This window comes from Dermacentor andersoni, chromosome 2 (assembly GCF_023375885.2).
Source record: "Dermacentor andersoni chromosome 2, qqDerAnde1_hic_scaffold, whole genome shotgun sequence".
NCBI lineage: Eukaryota > Metazoa > Arthropoda > Arachnida > Ixodida > Ixodidae > Dermacentor > Dermacentor andersoni.
This window is the reverse complement of record NC_092815.1, coordinates 108,652,289-108,669,312: the sequence shown is the minus strand read 5'-3', so window position 1 is coordinate 108,669,312 and position 17,024 is coordinate 108,652,289. Positions and strand designations below refer to the sequence as shown.

The window sequence follows — 17,024 nt, the reverse complement described above, 5'->3', positions numbered from 1 at the left end:
CATTTCCGCCGGCGGCGTCGCGCGCGAGCTGTTGTCTCGTTCGCGCAGCGCAAATTTTGCGCGCTGTGCACAAGAAAACATGACTAGCCTAGTGCTACACGAATACTGAGGCAGAGCAAGCGGATCGCAGAGCGTGATCACGCGCTTGATTGAACACGGTAGAAAATGGCACAGTTTCGGTACCTGCGTACGTGACCACACGACCGTGGGAACAAGCCGACGAAGCGGAAGTACATCTCTCTTGCTTCGGTGCGAAGTAAAACAAAAAGCACGCAGACATTCCCTGTGTCTTATTATTTCTTTAAACTTCAGTTCGTCAATCCAAGTAACAGATCGCACAGATAACAGATGTCTTGAATAATTGCCGAAGTCACGTGTCACCACGAGTGACGTCACACTGCGGACACGATTACGTAGGCGCAGGAGCCCGACTACGTCACCGTCCCTCTCCAGGCGGATTCGCCGCGAGTGAAGAGGGAAACGGCGTTCGGAGTGAAATTTCAGGCCTTTCCGCGGCGCGTAGCGATGTAATACTTTTCAGACACGATGGTTATCGCGCAATGTATGCTCTGCGCTTGTCAGCTCAACATGGCCAGACCTGGTGAGGGGCCCTTTAAGTCTAGTTATAGGCTGGGTAATGTAACGATCTAATGTAACTAATGTAACTCTGTAATGTAATGTAATGTAACACTGTAATGTAATGCCACTCTGTCTTTCTTTCCGGGCTTCGTCAGTTGTTTGAGCGGCGCTCTGCCACCGTTATCAGCACGATCGGGTCGTGGGGATGGCTATAGGTGAAAAGAATCGAATGAAAATGGGCAGAAGGGAACCGGTCCTGCTTTCTCTAATGAGCCTCGATTAAGTCTTTCGGCGTACCACCGAACTGCAATGTTCGATATCCAGAACCGCGGAACATTTCTTCAAGCAGTTAGGGTGTTTGCTGAGTGTTCATTACAAAAGAGTGCGAAATGATTGGGACGCGTAGAACGGAAGGAAGGACTCGAACATCGGTTTCGATTTTTCCCCAGCAAATGGGTCATTTTACCGCGCCCATCCTAGTCCATAAGTACACGGTTTGCGGGAGCTCTCGAAAGGAGCATCGGGAGGCGGGCGGGAAAAAGGGAAGGGAAGAAAAAAAAACGAATTCGTCGAGAGAAAACGGAAAGGGCGACAGGTGCCGAGAGGTCCGCCAGAGTGCGTCTGCAGCGACGCCCAACGGCGGCGCGCTCGAATCGCTCGCTGCTCGGCCAAGTTCAGGCGCGCTCTTCGCCCGCAGCGCACTCAACGCGGACGTCGTTGTGAGCGACCGGCCATTGTTTACGGATTACGGCGACCATCTGGGTAAGTCGCGGCGAGCCAGCTTTCTCGGAAGTGTTCGACGGCTGTTTCCGTCCTTCTTTTTCTCTTTCTTCTTGTTTTACGGAGAATCGTAAAATCCAAGCTACAAGGCCAACACTAACAGAATAAGTGAGGAAAGTTTGGGGGTGCGACAAAAAGAAAAAAAAGAAAGCAAGGAAAGAAATAGGGGAGATCTTTTATACGCGTATGGAGCGACTAAGAAACACCGGTTGTTTGGTCGTGCCAGACTAGAAATGCCCTGATAATATTAAAATCTCGCGATTTCTCAAATCGGCAGATGGACAGATGCACTCTGTATTGTTCGGCCACCGCCTGTTGCGTCGTCTGAGCTGTTTGCCCCGTCTAAGTCCACAATATTCAGTATCCGAAAGTATAGGGCGAGGTTTGAATTTGACTTACCGAGAAAATGGGATTGTAACTTCGCTTTCTGAATGGGATGCTTTCGCGATAGTTTCTCCTTCCATTGAGAATTAAAGTAGTGGGTTCCGCTGTAGATTACCGGAAGCGTCTTCTATTTTTCTCTTCTTTTTTAGCATTTAGTGGCCGGCGTACGTATTGAGTTCATGGTTGAACTGCAGCGTGGACGAAAGGCGAAGGACACAAGCACAAAACGAACGCTCACTTGCTACTCAGTACATAAAAAAAAAGACCCATATTATTTCGAAAGTCTTCCTTCATTGTAAATATACACAGGGTGCCCCAACTATCATGCACCAAACTTTTAAAGTATGTAAATGCTACGTAGCTGCACAGAACCAAGGTAAGGTTGTTTAACATCGCTTGGAGATACTCGGAGTGTTGTTTTGCATTGCGCCTAATTGCATAATCAGTCTTAAATAATTATTCAACTTGGCAAATATTATGATTCCATTAAATGTGTCCATCAGAAAATTGTAGAGCAACATGAAAAATTCCCGATACAGCTTTTTGTTGCTCAATGCGTGCTACACAAAAGTGTTTTTCCGCGCTTGAAAGAAGGCCGCGAATACACGCAAAGTGCCTCGAGCGGCCAGTCTAGCGGCAATTCTCCGCTGCCTTTCGTAGCGTTAAACATGAGTGTCTGCTGCAACACAAGTAACTCAGCGACATCATAAAGGCACGCTGTCCTACCGATAAAAAAAAAAAGTGGGAGGGGGAAGGTAGATGATGCTCAAAAACGAAAAAAAAAAATAATAACGTGTATGGGTTGTGCAAATGTGCAAACGTGCAAACAGAACGAAATTTTCGACAGAAATTTGAAGTTAATTTCTGCCTTCCTCTTTCTTTTGTTTCTTTCCCCACAGGGGGCCGAACAATTTTGGCTTAAAAGAATGTCGTGACCGCTCGCGTGGCAGTGCGTGAAATGGGCATACTGAATTCGTAGGCATTCTTCCGCATCGCAGACAAGACTAAACGAGATTGATTACGCATTGCGCTTGCACGACTCGAGCGCCGCTGTACTTTCTGTTTCTGTCGTACTGGAATTGACGACGTGCTCGCGTGGAGTCTCCGGCCTCGTTCTTCCCCGCTCATGCTCCATCTTTGGACGTGCTTGCTGGCCACGCTCACGCGACTCTTCGTTAAGCATGGTAGGAATGAGCAGTCGCGTGCGAAGGAGAACACTCACAGTTGCCTCCTTTGCACTCACATCACAACTCACTTACTAGAGAAAGCGCAACTTACAAATGTTAAATACACACATACACACACACGCGCGCGCGCACGCAAGCATGCACGCACGCACGAACACCCAGTACTTTCCCTACTATTAATTCACATTTCCTGCAGCGCCGTGAAGGCATAATTGCAGGGGGGGGGGGGGGGTACAAAAATACAACTTTCAAAGATAGTCATACAGCATGTGGCATGGGTTCAACCTTTGGCAAAAAAAAATGAAAAAGAAATAATCAGAATGGAAAGGATCGTTCAACGTTAAATGCCATCAGTCAATGTAAGGAAATAAGGAAAGCGAAATACGAAGAGCGGGTGACAGTAGCTGAGTGCATTAAGTACATCAGATTTCCGACAATAGTGCTCGAAAATTTAGCTTGGACAGGCATTCTATTAGAGAGTGAGGCAGTTTGTTCCACTCATTGATGGCATGTGAAAAAAAAAAGAGCGTTTGAAGACATCAGTACGACACTTCGTTTTACCGATCTTCAATTCGTGGTCGCAGCTTCCTGACACGAAGTGTGGTGGGAGCAAATACATTGTAGAGTTGATGGCAGTTTTATTGAAGTAAATCCGGTAGCGAAGTTCTAGCTTAAATCGCAAACGGCGCTTTTCCAGTGAATCCCAGTTCAACTCCTGCTTGATGCAGTTACTATGGACGTTAAAAAAATATCTGTTTACGACAAATCACGCTGCACGATTATGAATACGCTCCAGTATATCACAATGGGTTCCGACTTCAGGGTCCCAGACTGCGCAGGCGTACTCCATAATAGGTATGATGTTTGTGAAATACAAAATATCCTTAACCTTTTGAGGAGCATCTCTGAAATTCCTCTTCAAAAAGTTCACAATTCTTGCTGCCTTTGATGATGTACATTCGGTGTGTTTGTTCCAAGTCAAGTCAGCAGAAAAATAAACCCCAAGATATTTATCAGGCGTTATTTTATTTAAAGGTTGTTTGCTTAAAATCTAGTCAGACGAAATTGGAATGCGCCTGCACGTAAAAGAAACACCGTAACATTTCGCAGTATTCAAACACATCTGCCATTTATCGCACCAGTGTTGAATGCGGTCCAAGCTTTGCTGAAGATTATCTGTGTCACATGGTGCTTTAATAGAACAATACAAGACACAGTCATCCGCGTATAGCCTCACCTGGCAAGTCACACTTTCCACTATGTCATTGACATAGATTAGAAACAGGAAAAGCCCCAAAACATATCCCTGCGGAACACCAGAAGCGACCGTTGCGATGTCTGATAAGCACACATTTACTAAGAAGCGTTGCTTGTGCCCTTGATGGTAATCTTTAATCCATTGAAGCAATTTGCATTGACGGCCAAGAAACGATAGCTTATGGAGTAATAGGAAATGGGAAACTGTGTCGAAGGCGTTTCTGAAGAAGTTCATAAGTTGAAAGTACGTAGAATCTAAAGTATCCGGAATATGCTGTTTATACATACATACATAGTATAGTATACATGGTATACATATACATACATGGTATAGTAAACATATATTATACATAGTATAGTACATACATACATACATACATACATACATACATACATACATACATACATACATACATACATACATACATACATACATACATACATACACACATACATACATACATACATACATACATACTGAAATGGGGTTTATTGTAGCTCGTTCGAGGGATCGCAGGTAGCTCTAGATCACGAGTCCTAGCGCTTCGCATCAACAACCCGCGCTCGTGTCTCGCGCCGCAGCGGTGGCAGTCCGCACAGTGCCACATGCATATTACCCACTACAACTACCCCCGGGGCGAAGAGGAGCCATCCTGGCGACCTAAGGCGATGATACGATAAGGGGGTCGTGGTACGGCTTCAGGCGGCTGACGTGAACAGTCTCGCGGCCACGGCGGCGTTTGTCCGAAGATGGTGTCACCGGTTCGACCACATAATTTACAGGCGAAGTACACGCGACGACCCGGTACGGACCTTGATATTTCGGAGCAAGCTTTGGGCTAAGGCCTGGAGCTTGGAAGGGCAGCCGAAGCCAGACGTGAGAGTCCACGGCGAAGGACTGTGTGGGCTGATCGTTGTCGTGGCGATCTTTGTGGATTCCTTGGGTATCCGACGTGAACGAGCGAGCCAGTTGGCGGCACTCTTCAGCATGGCGAGCAACTTCGGAAAGAGGGGTGAATTCAGAGGCATCCGGGTGATATGGTAGTACGGTGTCGAGGGTAGTGGATGGTTCACGCCCATAAAGAAGGAAAAATGGTGAGAAGCCTGTGGTAGCCTGAACGGCGGTATTGTATGCGTACGTCACAAAAGGGAGGACATCGTCCCAATTTGAATGATCCGACGCAACATACATGGTGAGCATGTCCCCAAGGGTGCGGTTGAATCGTTCCGTTAGACCGTTAGTTTGTGGGTGATACGCCGTAGTGGTGCGGTGAATAGAGCGGCACGCGGCGAGTAGCTCATTAATAACTTCGGACAAGAAGACACGGCCTCGGTCACTGAGTAGTTCTCGCGGTGCGCCGTGCCGTAAGACGAAATGCCGTAAGATGAATGCGGCGACGTCGCGAGCAGCAGCCGAAGCAAGTGCAGCAGTTTCAGCTTGGTTGCAGTCAAAAGAGGCGTGAAAATCATTTAAAAGAGTAATAAGCCGCTCACGTTGTGTCGGCTCGAGGTCATCGGCAATAGAGCGACAAAAAACATCCGGTGGTACTCGGTTAGATGGCACATGGGGTGCCAGTGCTGTTACGTTGGCAGTATCCACGTCGTCGGGAACAGGGAACTGCACAATAACGTCAGCGTCCACAGTCTGGATGGTACCAATAGTCTCGCCACAGTGCAAAGCCAAAGTGTACGAATTTGGGTTAGAAATCAGTATTTCTGCAGCCCCATGGTGAACCGTGAGGAGGGCGAAAGGCAACAATATAGGCTGGCGGCGAATGAAGACGGCAGCGGGTGAAAACATGACCGTCGCTTCGGCAAGCGATGCGCATGAAAGAGGGACAAATACCGCGCTGTGAGGGGGAAGGTCAGTATCTGAAGCTACACAGATCCTGGTAACATCATGAACTTGAAAGTCGTGAGATGGCAAATCGCACAGAACGGAGAACTGAACCTCAGCACGTGCACAGTCAATGACCGCGTGATGGCGCGACAGAAAATCCCAACCGAGAATCACATCGTGGGAGCAACAAGTTAGCACAAAGAAATCAATCGAATACAAAATGTCTCGAATCAACACCCTGGCAGTGCACATAGCGACTGGCTGAACTTGTTGTCCACTGGCTGTTCTAAGCAATAATACCGAAGGCATCATGGTCACTTTCCGTAATTCACGGCAAAGTTTCTCGCTAATCACAGATACAGCAGCACCTGTATCGACGAGCGCAAGACATTTGATGCCATCAACAGACACTTCAATAACGTTAGTGGGGGAAAAACGAGGACTTTGATGTTCCGACGATGACGCAGTTCGTGCCTCAGGAACTGCGGAAATCAGTTTTCCGCCTCAGTAGTACTGGCACTGGGCCTACGACGCATGGGTGAGAGTGAGCGCCGACGAGGGGAAGGTGAGCGACGAGTATTGTAGAGCTGTGACTGCGGTGCTGGTATGTCATCAGCAGCGTAGACTTCCGGTGGTGGTCGTGAAGGCATACGGAAAGGTCGGAAGCCGGAGCTGGGTGGTCGCGCAGTGCCCACGAAGGCCGGCAAGCGCCGGCGGCAGAAGCGCGCTACATGTCCCGGTGTACCGCAGGCATAGCATATTGGGCGGTTGTCAGGAGTGCGCCAAGGATTTGTACCTTGCTGCTGTGCGCTGAAAAAGGCAGCGACCTGCTGGCGAGGCGAGGGCGGATGAGAGAACACCGGCTGGAGAGGCGCTGAAGGCGGAGGTGAGAATCCCGGCAGACGAGGCGCCCGTGCAGCGGCTTCAGCATACGTCAGAGGCGCGGCCACAGGAGCCGGCTGACACGGAGGTGGAAGAGCTTCGGTCACTTGCTCTTGAATTACCTGTTGGATCGCTGGAGCCAAATATTGAGAAGGCTTCTCCGTGGTCGGCAAAATCGAGAGCTGTCGCGCGACCTCCTCGCGCACAAATTCTTTTATTTGCGTCAGCAAAGTTGTGTGGTTGTCGCCAATAACCAATGCTGCTAACGAATCTTCGGTGGGCGGTGGGCGCCGAGCTAAGATGCGTTGTTTCCGTAGCTCGTCAAAACTTTGGCACAAGTTGATAACTTCGGCCACGGTACGCGGATCCTTCGCTAGCAACATCTGAAATGCGTCCTCATCAATGCCTTTCATAATGTGTTTTATCTTGTCCTGTTCCGCCATTGACGGATTCACGCGCTTACACAGGTCAATGACATCTTCGATGTAACTTGTGAACGTTTCACCGTGATGTTGCGCGCGCCCCCGTAAGCGTTGTTCTGCGCGAAGCTTGCGCACAGCGGGGCGCCCGAACACTTCTGTGAAACTTGTCTTGAATCTGCTCCACGTTGTGAAATCGTGTTCGTGGTTTCGGAACCAGAGGTTCGCGACGCCGGTTAAGTAAAACAGCACATTGCGCAACTTCGTGATGTCGTCCCACTTGTTATGCTGGCTCACCCTTTCGTAAGATGACAACCAATCCTCCACGTCATGATCATCGGTGCCGCTAAAGATGGCAGGATCACGCTGGCGCAATGCACCGGAAACGATGATCGTCGGAGGCTGTGGTGCATCTTCCTGGGTGGTTTCGTCAGGCATGGTCGCAGCAGCCGGTAGCGTCCGGCTTCGGAGTTCCAGTTTTCGAGGTTACCCAGCACCTCCACCAAATGAAATGGGGTTTATTGTAGCTCGTTCGAGGGATCGCAGGTAGCTCTAGATCACGAGTCCTAGCGCTTCGCATCAACAACCCGCGCTCGTGTCTCGCGCCGCAGCGGTGGCAGTCCGCACAGTGCCACATGCATATTACCCACTACAATACATACATACATACATACATACATACATACATACATACATACATACATACATACATACATACATACATACATACATACATACATACATACATACATACATACATACATACATACATACATACAGTCAGCAGCAAAAGTTTACGGGATGCGGTTTCCTCTTCAGATGTGAATTCCTGCACTGTTAAGGCATGACACATCGTATTTAATGAATCACTGTGTAGGTCGCGAAGGCTACTACAAGCTGGAACATTTAATTCGAGGCTGTGTGACCACGCTTTGCGAGAATTCAGCTTCTTGGCAGATCCTGCATCCCGTAAACTTTTGCGGTTGACTGTACATACATACATACATACATACATACATACATACATACATACATACATACATACATACATACATACATACATACATACATACATACATACATACATACATACATTACATACATACACGTACATACATATACGTACATGTATTCGATACGACAAAGGAAGACGGCACGGTTGAAGCTAAGGTTCACAGGTGGCGATCAGGGCCCGGTGTTCAGCAGAATACTATACCAGTGCCTCACTCGAAACGTTCGGACCAAAGCTTCAAACAAGCCATCTTCCTTTTGTTAGCGTAGTTTCACCGGATTCCGAGAACGGACTAGTAGACATACGGTAGCTTATAATTTCGCACTTCAGTGCAATGTGGAAAGTATTCGAAGCAAGCATATCCAGGCGCGGTAGAATGTGGCTGTCAAACATCCTTTTTCATTGTTCTTGTTGCACGATCGTGGGACGCCGTCGGGCAAAATAAAAAGGTTGTTCCAAATCATGGGCCTGACTGGCTCCGGCTGACACCTCCTCGGAGTAAATCTAGTGAACCTAAATACCTAGGATAGTGGCTAACAGTCGAAGCCGCAGCACACAATCGGAGGTGAAACACGTTCGTAATGCAGAGGTTGTGGGTTCAGATCCCACCGGTAGCATGTTTCGTTTTCGTCCACTTTCATTATCACTTTTCCTCATTTTATTTCCTACATTTCTGTTTCAACCACAGCTTAATGTTCCCTATGCTTTCCTTGGCTTCATGGTCTGTTCGCTTTACATTGTTTTTCATTACAAAAAAACGATGCCTTCGTTTCCATTGTTTGCGACATATGATTATTGACACGACTGACATATTGACACATGACCCCGGATTAATTTTGACTGCCTAGAGCTATTCACCGCGCATTTGTATCTTGGACGCGAGCGCTTTTGGATTTTGCCTGCAAGTGAATTTTGGCCGCCGCGGCAGAATGCGAACCCGAGACCTCGATTTCAGCATACCAACGCCATAGTCTGTGGGCCATCAAGGCGGGTCACTGCCGTTCCTCGAGAGAGATAGATAGAGAGAGAGACAGAAGATTAGGAGGCGAGGGGATATATTTTCAATTGCAGGTTGATTTATCTTGACTTAGACATGCCAACAGTTGCTCCGCCAGAGCGCCTTCGCTCAGTAATGCCTAAGAAACTGGAAAGCTAGAGTGATGCCCTTTTGTTGGTCGTCCTTCAGAAAGCACTGGTTGAGAGGAAGAGCAAAGCCTGCTGACCACACCGCAACAAGATAACGTGCAGCGGACACTTCAACATCGGTCGGCAGTGTATAGAGAACAGAGGAGTGAAAGCTGTGATAGGAAAAAAGAGATTGTTAGAAGCTGGCAGTTGTGTTCGCGCAAGTCCTTCGAAAGCTAAATGCTCTCAGAAGCAATGCGGAACTCCACAAATCTCGCTGTGTCCGTTGTGTTGCGGGCGGAAATCCTTGCCTAGGTACATTGCGTGCCTCCGAAAGGCTGTCCATCCTGAGTGATCAATAAGAGAGAGAGGAAGAGAATAAATGAAAGCTTGGGAGTTTAACTGTAGGACTGAACCCGGTTGTCTACTCTGCGCCGAGAAGGGAAAAAAATAGAGCGAAATATTAAGAGAGAAAAAAAAAAGAAGCATCAATAAAATTCGGACGCTTATAATGATCCTTATATCGCACTCGGGCGGATCCCTGTGGCCGCCCAACGCAGGCATTCCATACTGTCGATGGAAACACCTTGTGCCCGGCAATCATCAAATGGAGCTTGACGGGTTGCCGCTAAAGCGGCCCAGCGAAGCAGAATATACTCAAGAGCATCCGTCCGGGCGCATTGCCGGCGTGAGCCCTATGTTGTTATACCAAGGTAGATTGTGCGCGTCCTACCTAGCCTGTACGCAGCGGACGAGCAGACAGGCACAGCAGCATCGCAGGCCGTGGTTGCCATCCCACAAAGATTAGGAAACTGTTGGGCGTTCGCATGTACATACGTTGTGTGGCGAGATGTGCCCCGGATGCACCGGTGTCTTTTTGGAGCACTCAATTGCAGCGACTCCCGTAGGCGATGTGTTCACTGCCAATGGGCCGCTACTATGCACGAAACGAGGCCGACGTCCTAGATATGTCGCCACCGAGAAGGTTTTTGAAGCTTTCTTTTGTTAGAATTCAGTATGTCGTATTTTACGTGCATACCTTTCAAGTTAATCCCTTCGTCAACATTGGCAGCAGCCTAAATAAAACAAAGTTACTTCATTTTTTTTTTGTTATAGTAAGGGAGGTAGAAGGGTACGTCTTTATGCAAATATTGGCGTCAGGTTCTATTTTCGTTTCCATCTCATACAACGTAGAATTCAGGCTATACACTCAATGATGAAAGATACAGAGCAGTTATGAAGTCTCATCACCAATACTAGGAGGCCATCGGCATAAATTAGACTAGACATGTACTTGAATATATATTTTCGTCTGATGTGTTCCGTTCGGGGCACGACGGGATATCAAAATCTGGGCATTGAACCGAAAATGTTCAGGCTTCGGTTGGGTTCAAGGCTTCTGTATATTTTACAGTTCTTCGATTCAGCTTCAGCTCCGGATCAAAAGTTGAATGGTTCGAACTGGTTTGAATCGGCTCAAACGGGTTCATAACGGTTCGCGATCAAGAATTGAAAGACTTACACAAGATTTTCCAGCCTCACTCGCCAACTTATTTGAGCGAAATATAGTTTACTTCTACCATTACGTGACGCACACCTATGCACGAATTCTCTCTCAAAAGTTCGCGCATTGAGTAGGCAGAAAATTATGTTCTTTTCAGCGTTAGAGAAATAAATGCGTCGGGTTTTTCATATATCTCTGTGCGCAATCGTCTTTATTTTTTCATTTACTAAATAAGTTAACAAGCACGGTGTCACGTGCCCACAGCTTAACCTGGGCACATCTCACTCAATGACCGCGGAAACTCGCTGTGAAAACGCTGGAGTGAGAAAGCCCTGCAGCAGCAGCGAGCGAATTAACCTTCGTGCTGCCTATCGCTTCATCTCGAACTAAGCGTAGAAAGCAGAGCGCATACGAAGCTACCATCAACCGGCGCACTTTGTTCACATCGCAGATTGCTTGGAAGATGCGGGCTGCGCGACCGCGCATTTTGTCCACATCGCAGATCCTTTCAGGATAGGGAGCTCATGTGGCGGCGCCGTAAGCAGCAGCCGCCGGAGTAAAACGCCCCCACCGTCCCTCCCGTCCCCAACTGCCTCGCACGCGAGACCAGACGGCGTGCTTCTTTCTCGCTTACATTCTCTTAAGCAAGCAAGATTGAGCCGCGATCGTCTTGTGACCCTCGCGAGTTTCACTCGCGCACAGAACATACGGCACACGGCAGCGATGTCATCGTGGTTGGACTATACAAAACATCACGGCGACAGTGACGCTGACGGCGATGACGAGGCAGAAATTCACCGGCAGTGTCGATATAATTGCTATCAAAATAAAAAATTACATTGATTGGAAAATTCCGGCAACATCAATGTATCACAGCAGAGGGTCGTCACCGACAGGTGACAAAACATAACTAAGACATCAAGCTGAAGTCGCAGTCACAGGGGAAAGTCGCAGGGGAAATATAAAAATGAGCCAAGGCCATGAAAAAGTGCGGAAGTCATATTGATCGTGGTTTTGGCTGTCGTGAAATTGGGACATCACGGATCTCTGACAGCTGACCTCAAGGTCAAACTGTTAACACAGCTTTCTACGTATAGGTCCAAGCAGTTGAGATATCTTTTGCATCGCGCGCGATCAAACTTGTTGAAAGAAGCGCGCTCGTTTCTCCACCGCGATAACGCACCTGCGTATTGTGCATAGATTGTACTTGAGTTTCTGGCACACCAATCTGTCTTCTGCGCTAGAACAGCCTTCCTGCATGTCGGATTTAGCCCCCTACACCTTTTGTTTTGCTCCCCAAATACAAAGTGGCGTTTCAGGGGCAGCGTTTCGAGGTTGTGACGACAGTGTAAAAAATTAACAGTTTCGCCTGAAAGGCGTAGCATCGATTGCGATAGCAAATTAGTATACAGCTGTACAAAGTAAGGATAGCAGTTTTATGGCCTGTATAAATTTGTAAACAGTCACGTACTAATTAAATTACCAACCACGTGCACAGATAAAGAGGAACACATCGCACTCGGTGACCGCGGAAACTCTATGTCAAACAAAACGTTGGAGGGAGGAAGCGCGGCAGCAGCAGCGAGCGAATTGGCCCCCCAAAAAAATAAATTATGGGGTTTTACGTGCCAAAACCACTTTATGATTATGAGGCACGCCATAGTGGAGGACTCCAGAAATTTCGACCACCTGGGGTACTTTAACGTGCACCTAAATCTAAGTACATTGGTGTTTTCGCATTTCGCCCCCATCGAAATGCGGCCGCCGTGGCCGGGATTCGATCCCGCGACCTCGTGTTCAGCAGCCCAACACCATAGCCACGGAGCAACCACGGTGGGTGAATTGGCTTTCGTGCTGCGTCTGGCTTCAACGCGAACTAAGCGCCGAGAGCACAGCGCATACGAAGCTACCAGCAGTCGGCCAACTTTGTATACATCGCAGATCGCTTTGAATATGAGGCCAGCACTACCACGCGCTTTGGCCACATCGCAGATTGCTTTCAAAATTGCGCGCCCGCCCGCGCCGTACTCATCAACCGCCGTTGTAAACCCTCCCCCCCCCCCCCCTCATCCTGTCCCATCCCTCGGGTGCCTCGTGCGCGACGGAACACACCGCGTTTCCTTCCCACTTTTCTCGCTTGCGCGCGCGAGATTGAGCCGCGATCGTACTTTATATATATAATGGGGAGTGTTTTGAAGTTGACCACATTGAAGTACTGCAAAGCTTGAAGCTTGCGAAATGATTTTCTTAAACGTACACGCACGACCATTTCGGAAAGACCTCGTACCTCTGGAGTTCTTATTAGGGAAGAAACCGAATCCATTGTGACTCAAATCACGGAGGTGCACTGGGATTCGTTTTCGAAGGTAAGAATGGCCACTGAGTTGAAAACACATTTCATTCCATCTAGTTGCTACTGTGAGAGAGAGAGAAAGAGAGAGAGAGACGACAGGAAATGCAGGGAGGTCAGCCAGACGCACGTCCGTTTCGCTACCCTTCACTGGGGAAAGGGGTATGTGGATGAAGAGAGTGAGAGGAGATAGAGAAAGAGCACAGTTTCGCGCTTATCTGAACGTTCACACCGAGTCTGCACATGGTTGCCAAGACTTGTCAACTTGAGGTATTTCAACAGGGCTTTCGTGGCTTTCTTTGCCATCGACGCGTATGGCCATGGTCCAAGGATCTTCACTACCAAAAATGTTCTAGAGTCCAGCTGGTTCAATGCTGTCCGGAGAGCTTCACGCTGATACACAGGATTTGTTCAATCGTTTCTGTGGTTCCACAAGAGTCGCACATGGGCGTATCCCCGATTCCAATGCGGTACGAGTAGGCCTTCGTAAATGTCATCCCGAGCCGGATGCGACACAATCCTGTCGCTTCAGAGCGGGAAACTTCTGATGGCACTTGTAGCTTTAAGGATGCATCCAGCCTATGATGATGGCACTTCGGAAGGTTGGGAAAATACCAGTATTTGTGTGTCACAGCTTTAGCCGCAATATGAAGCTTTCTTGCAGCGTCAGTTCTGGACAAGGGGATCGGAATTGGTCGGGCTTGCAGATGGGCAAACGGTGGGCTTCGTCGGTGAAGACATTACCAGCAATGCCAGTAGGTCCAGGTAGCCATTGGAATATAATTGCATGCCCTTTAGCGATAGCTTCATGGTGATGTTCTCTTGTTTCATATGTCAGCTGCCCACGAGTTTTATGATATAGCGCAAAATGTAGACCATGAAGTGCTGCCTTAGAGTCGCAAAATATGACCCTTTTCTGAGGTGTCTCTTGCAGGATAGGTTTCACAGCAGCACGCAGGGCCGCAAGCTCTGCCGCTGTTGATGTTGTCATGTGCAACAGTTTGAATTTCATTGTTTTTCGTAGCCGGAATGACAACGGCACCTGAAGAGCTGGTAGGTGAGACCGAACCATCGGCATACATGTGTATTCAGTCCCCGTATGTCTCATTGCTTATTGTTTTTTTTCATTACGTGATTTTACGTGCCAAAACCACTTTCTGATTATGAGGCACGTCGTAGTGGAGGACTCTGTAAATTTTGACCACCTTGGTTTCTTTAACGTGCACCTAAATCTAAGTACACGGGTGCTTTCACATTTCGCCCCCATCGAAATGCGGCCGCCGTGACCGGGATTCAATCCCGCGACTTCGTGCTCAGCAGCCGAGCAACCACGGTGGGTTCATTGTTTAATAGCAGCGTCATCTGTTTCAGAGCTATTTTTGTGTGATTTGCCTTCTTCTTTTCACCCGGAATACTTAGGATCACCTGAGGCTGTTAGAGATACCACAAGGGTAATGAAGGCTTTCCTGCTGGTATGTATCCTAATGGAAGATAATCTGTGTGGGTGATTATAACTTCAGAAAACGTTGCACGAGGAAGTGTTGCACGAGGTCTCCGCGATGGCAAGAACGCCAAGTGATGATGGGGACGCGGGAAGGATGAAGGATATGCGTCCTAAGGCAATCCAAAGCGACGTATATTTGAATGGAATGATCATTGGCGAGCACGATTGTTGCAGCTGTTGATACACAGAGAGATAAACCTGAACATGTGCGCAATGCTTGGCCCTGTAATCTCTCCAATTAGTGAACATCTGACTTGCACCAACTGGACAACACTGGAAGGCTGTAGCGTAAATATCCTAGGAATAGAGCCATGCACAACTGAAGCATGGAGCGTACAGATGTGCCCCATGTTTTCCCGTACATGAATCTCAGTGCCTGGGCAAACGAAAACTGTTCTTTCTTCATGTACGTGCAATGAGTGCTCTAGGAAAGATTTCGGTCGATTATTACACCCAAGAATCGATGGCTCTCTCCATAGGTGATAGTGTGTCAATTAATGGAGACTGGGTATGGTGTCATAGGTTTACGTGTGAATGCAATCAATGCCCATTTCTCGGTCGATACAGTCAATCCTTGTGGTTGAAGGTATGCTGATGTCAAAGTTGCTGCCAGCTGCAATCGCGCACGAACTTGAAGACGAGTGACCACAGAAATACAAAGGCAGATGTCATCTGCGTATATCGAGAGGTAGATTCTTTAAGGTAAAACTTCAGCTAGTGCAATGAGTATCACATTGAACAACGTGGAACTCAATACTCCTCCCTGAGACACGCCGCAGTAAGTGTTACTGTTAACAGTAAGTGTACTGTTAGTACAAAAAACGACTGGCTAGTTATGTAGTCCGATAACCAGCGAAGCATGCGGCCGCCGATTCCGATAGTCTCCAGGCAGTTTATGACGGAGTCATGTGCAACGTTGTCATACGCGCCTTTCAGACCGAGAAAGAGCGCAAGTGATATGCGCCTATGGCTTTTCTCCTGTTGCACAAACGATATCAGGCCAATGACGCCATCAACTGAGGAACGACCCCGACGAAATCCCACCATGGACGCGGGGTACATATTTTAACGCTCGAGATACCATTCTAGACCTGCAAGGACCATCCTTTCCATCACAGTTCCTATGCAGCTGACGAGAGTAATAGGGCGATATGCCACCAAGTCCAACGGAGAGTTTCGCGGCTTTAAAAAATGTACCAGCCGACTTACCTTCCATTGCCGGGAAAGTCTACCTCGATGCCATGAGTTGTTGAAACTGCTCAGAAGCAATCGTCTTGTCTCTTGTCTAAGGTGTCCCAGGGCAGCATAGGTGACGCCGTCAGAGTCTGGAGAGGATGATCGTTTAGAAACGGCCAGGGCAGCTTCGAGTTCCTCCATGGTAAAGAGCACGCCATTTCTGGTACCTGAGCCGCATGAATGTCACTTACATCAATGTTGGTGTTGACAGGCTCGCCAGTGACTCTCGCACAGAATTCATCCGCTACACCAAGCTCAGCTTAGCCAAGATGGAAGGCAGAAGCTGCGAATGGGTGCCGTTGTTGCGGGGATGAACGAAGACGACGGATTGTCCTCCAGATATCTGAAAGAGGCTTACGAGGGTCAAGTGATTCACAGTATGTCTTCCATCGCTCATCGTCTAATTTGTCTATGCGACACTGAACTTTCTTCTGAATGCGTCGTGCGTCTCTGAGATGATCAATTGATTTAATGCGTCTGTATAGTCGCTGTGCACGCTGTCGAATCACACGAAATCTCCCTAGTTCAATGTCGAAATCCGTTCGGTTTGACAACAGTGATAATAAATACTTGGCAGCTTTCATTGCTTCTGCGATGGCATGGTCGACGTTGCAGGCGAAATCTCCCCGACACGCTTCTTCCATAATGACGTAAACGTACTCCAGTCAGTGCTCTTCAAGACACCACGGGAGAAATACCGAGTGAGCCCATTCATCTTTAGGTAGGTGAGAATGTGATCACTCCCGTGAGTCTCGATGTCGCAAAACCGTTTAACACTTCACGTGAAGCTCCGTGACACTAAGGTCAAGTCGAGGCAGCTGCTATACGCAGGACCCCGCAGATACGTTGGGCTACCATCGTTCATGATGCAGAGCCCATAACCAGAGGGAAGCGACACAACATTCCTTCCCCTTGAGTTGATCTTGGTGCCAGCCCTGAAAAGAAGCGCCACCATAACTATTCTC

The 17,024-nt window shown here is 48.2% G+C and overlaps 1 protein-coding gene across 1 annotated transcript in view; it reads left to right on the top strand.

The window, feature by feature from the left end:
* The first annotated feature begins 1,217 nt into the window (after positions 1-1,217).
* The window catches only part of LOC126541405 (probable G-protein coupled receptor 150), an 89,502-nt gene continuing 73,695 nt past the window's right edge, over positions 1,218-17,024 (top strand). Inside the window, exon 1 of the mRNA XM_050188168.3 lies at positions 1,218-1,341. The gene's annotated coding sequence lies outside the window, so the exon portion shown is untranslated. The remainder of the gene's footprint in view (positions 1,342-17,024) is intronic.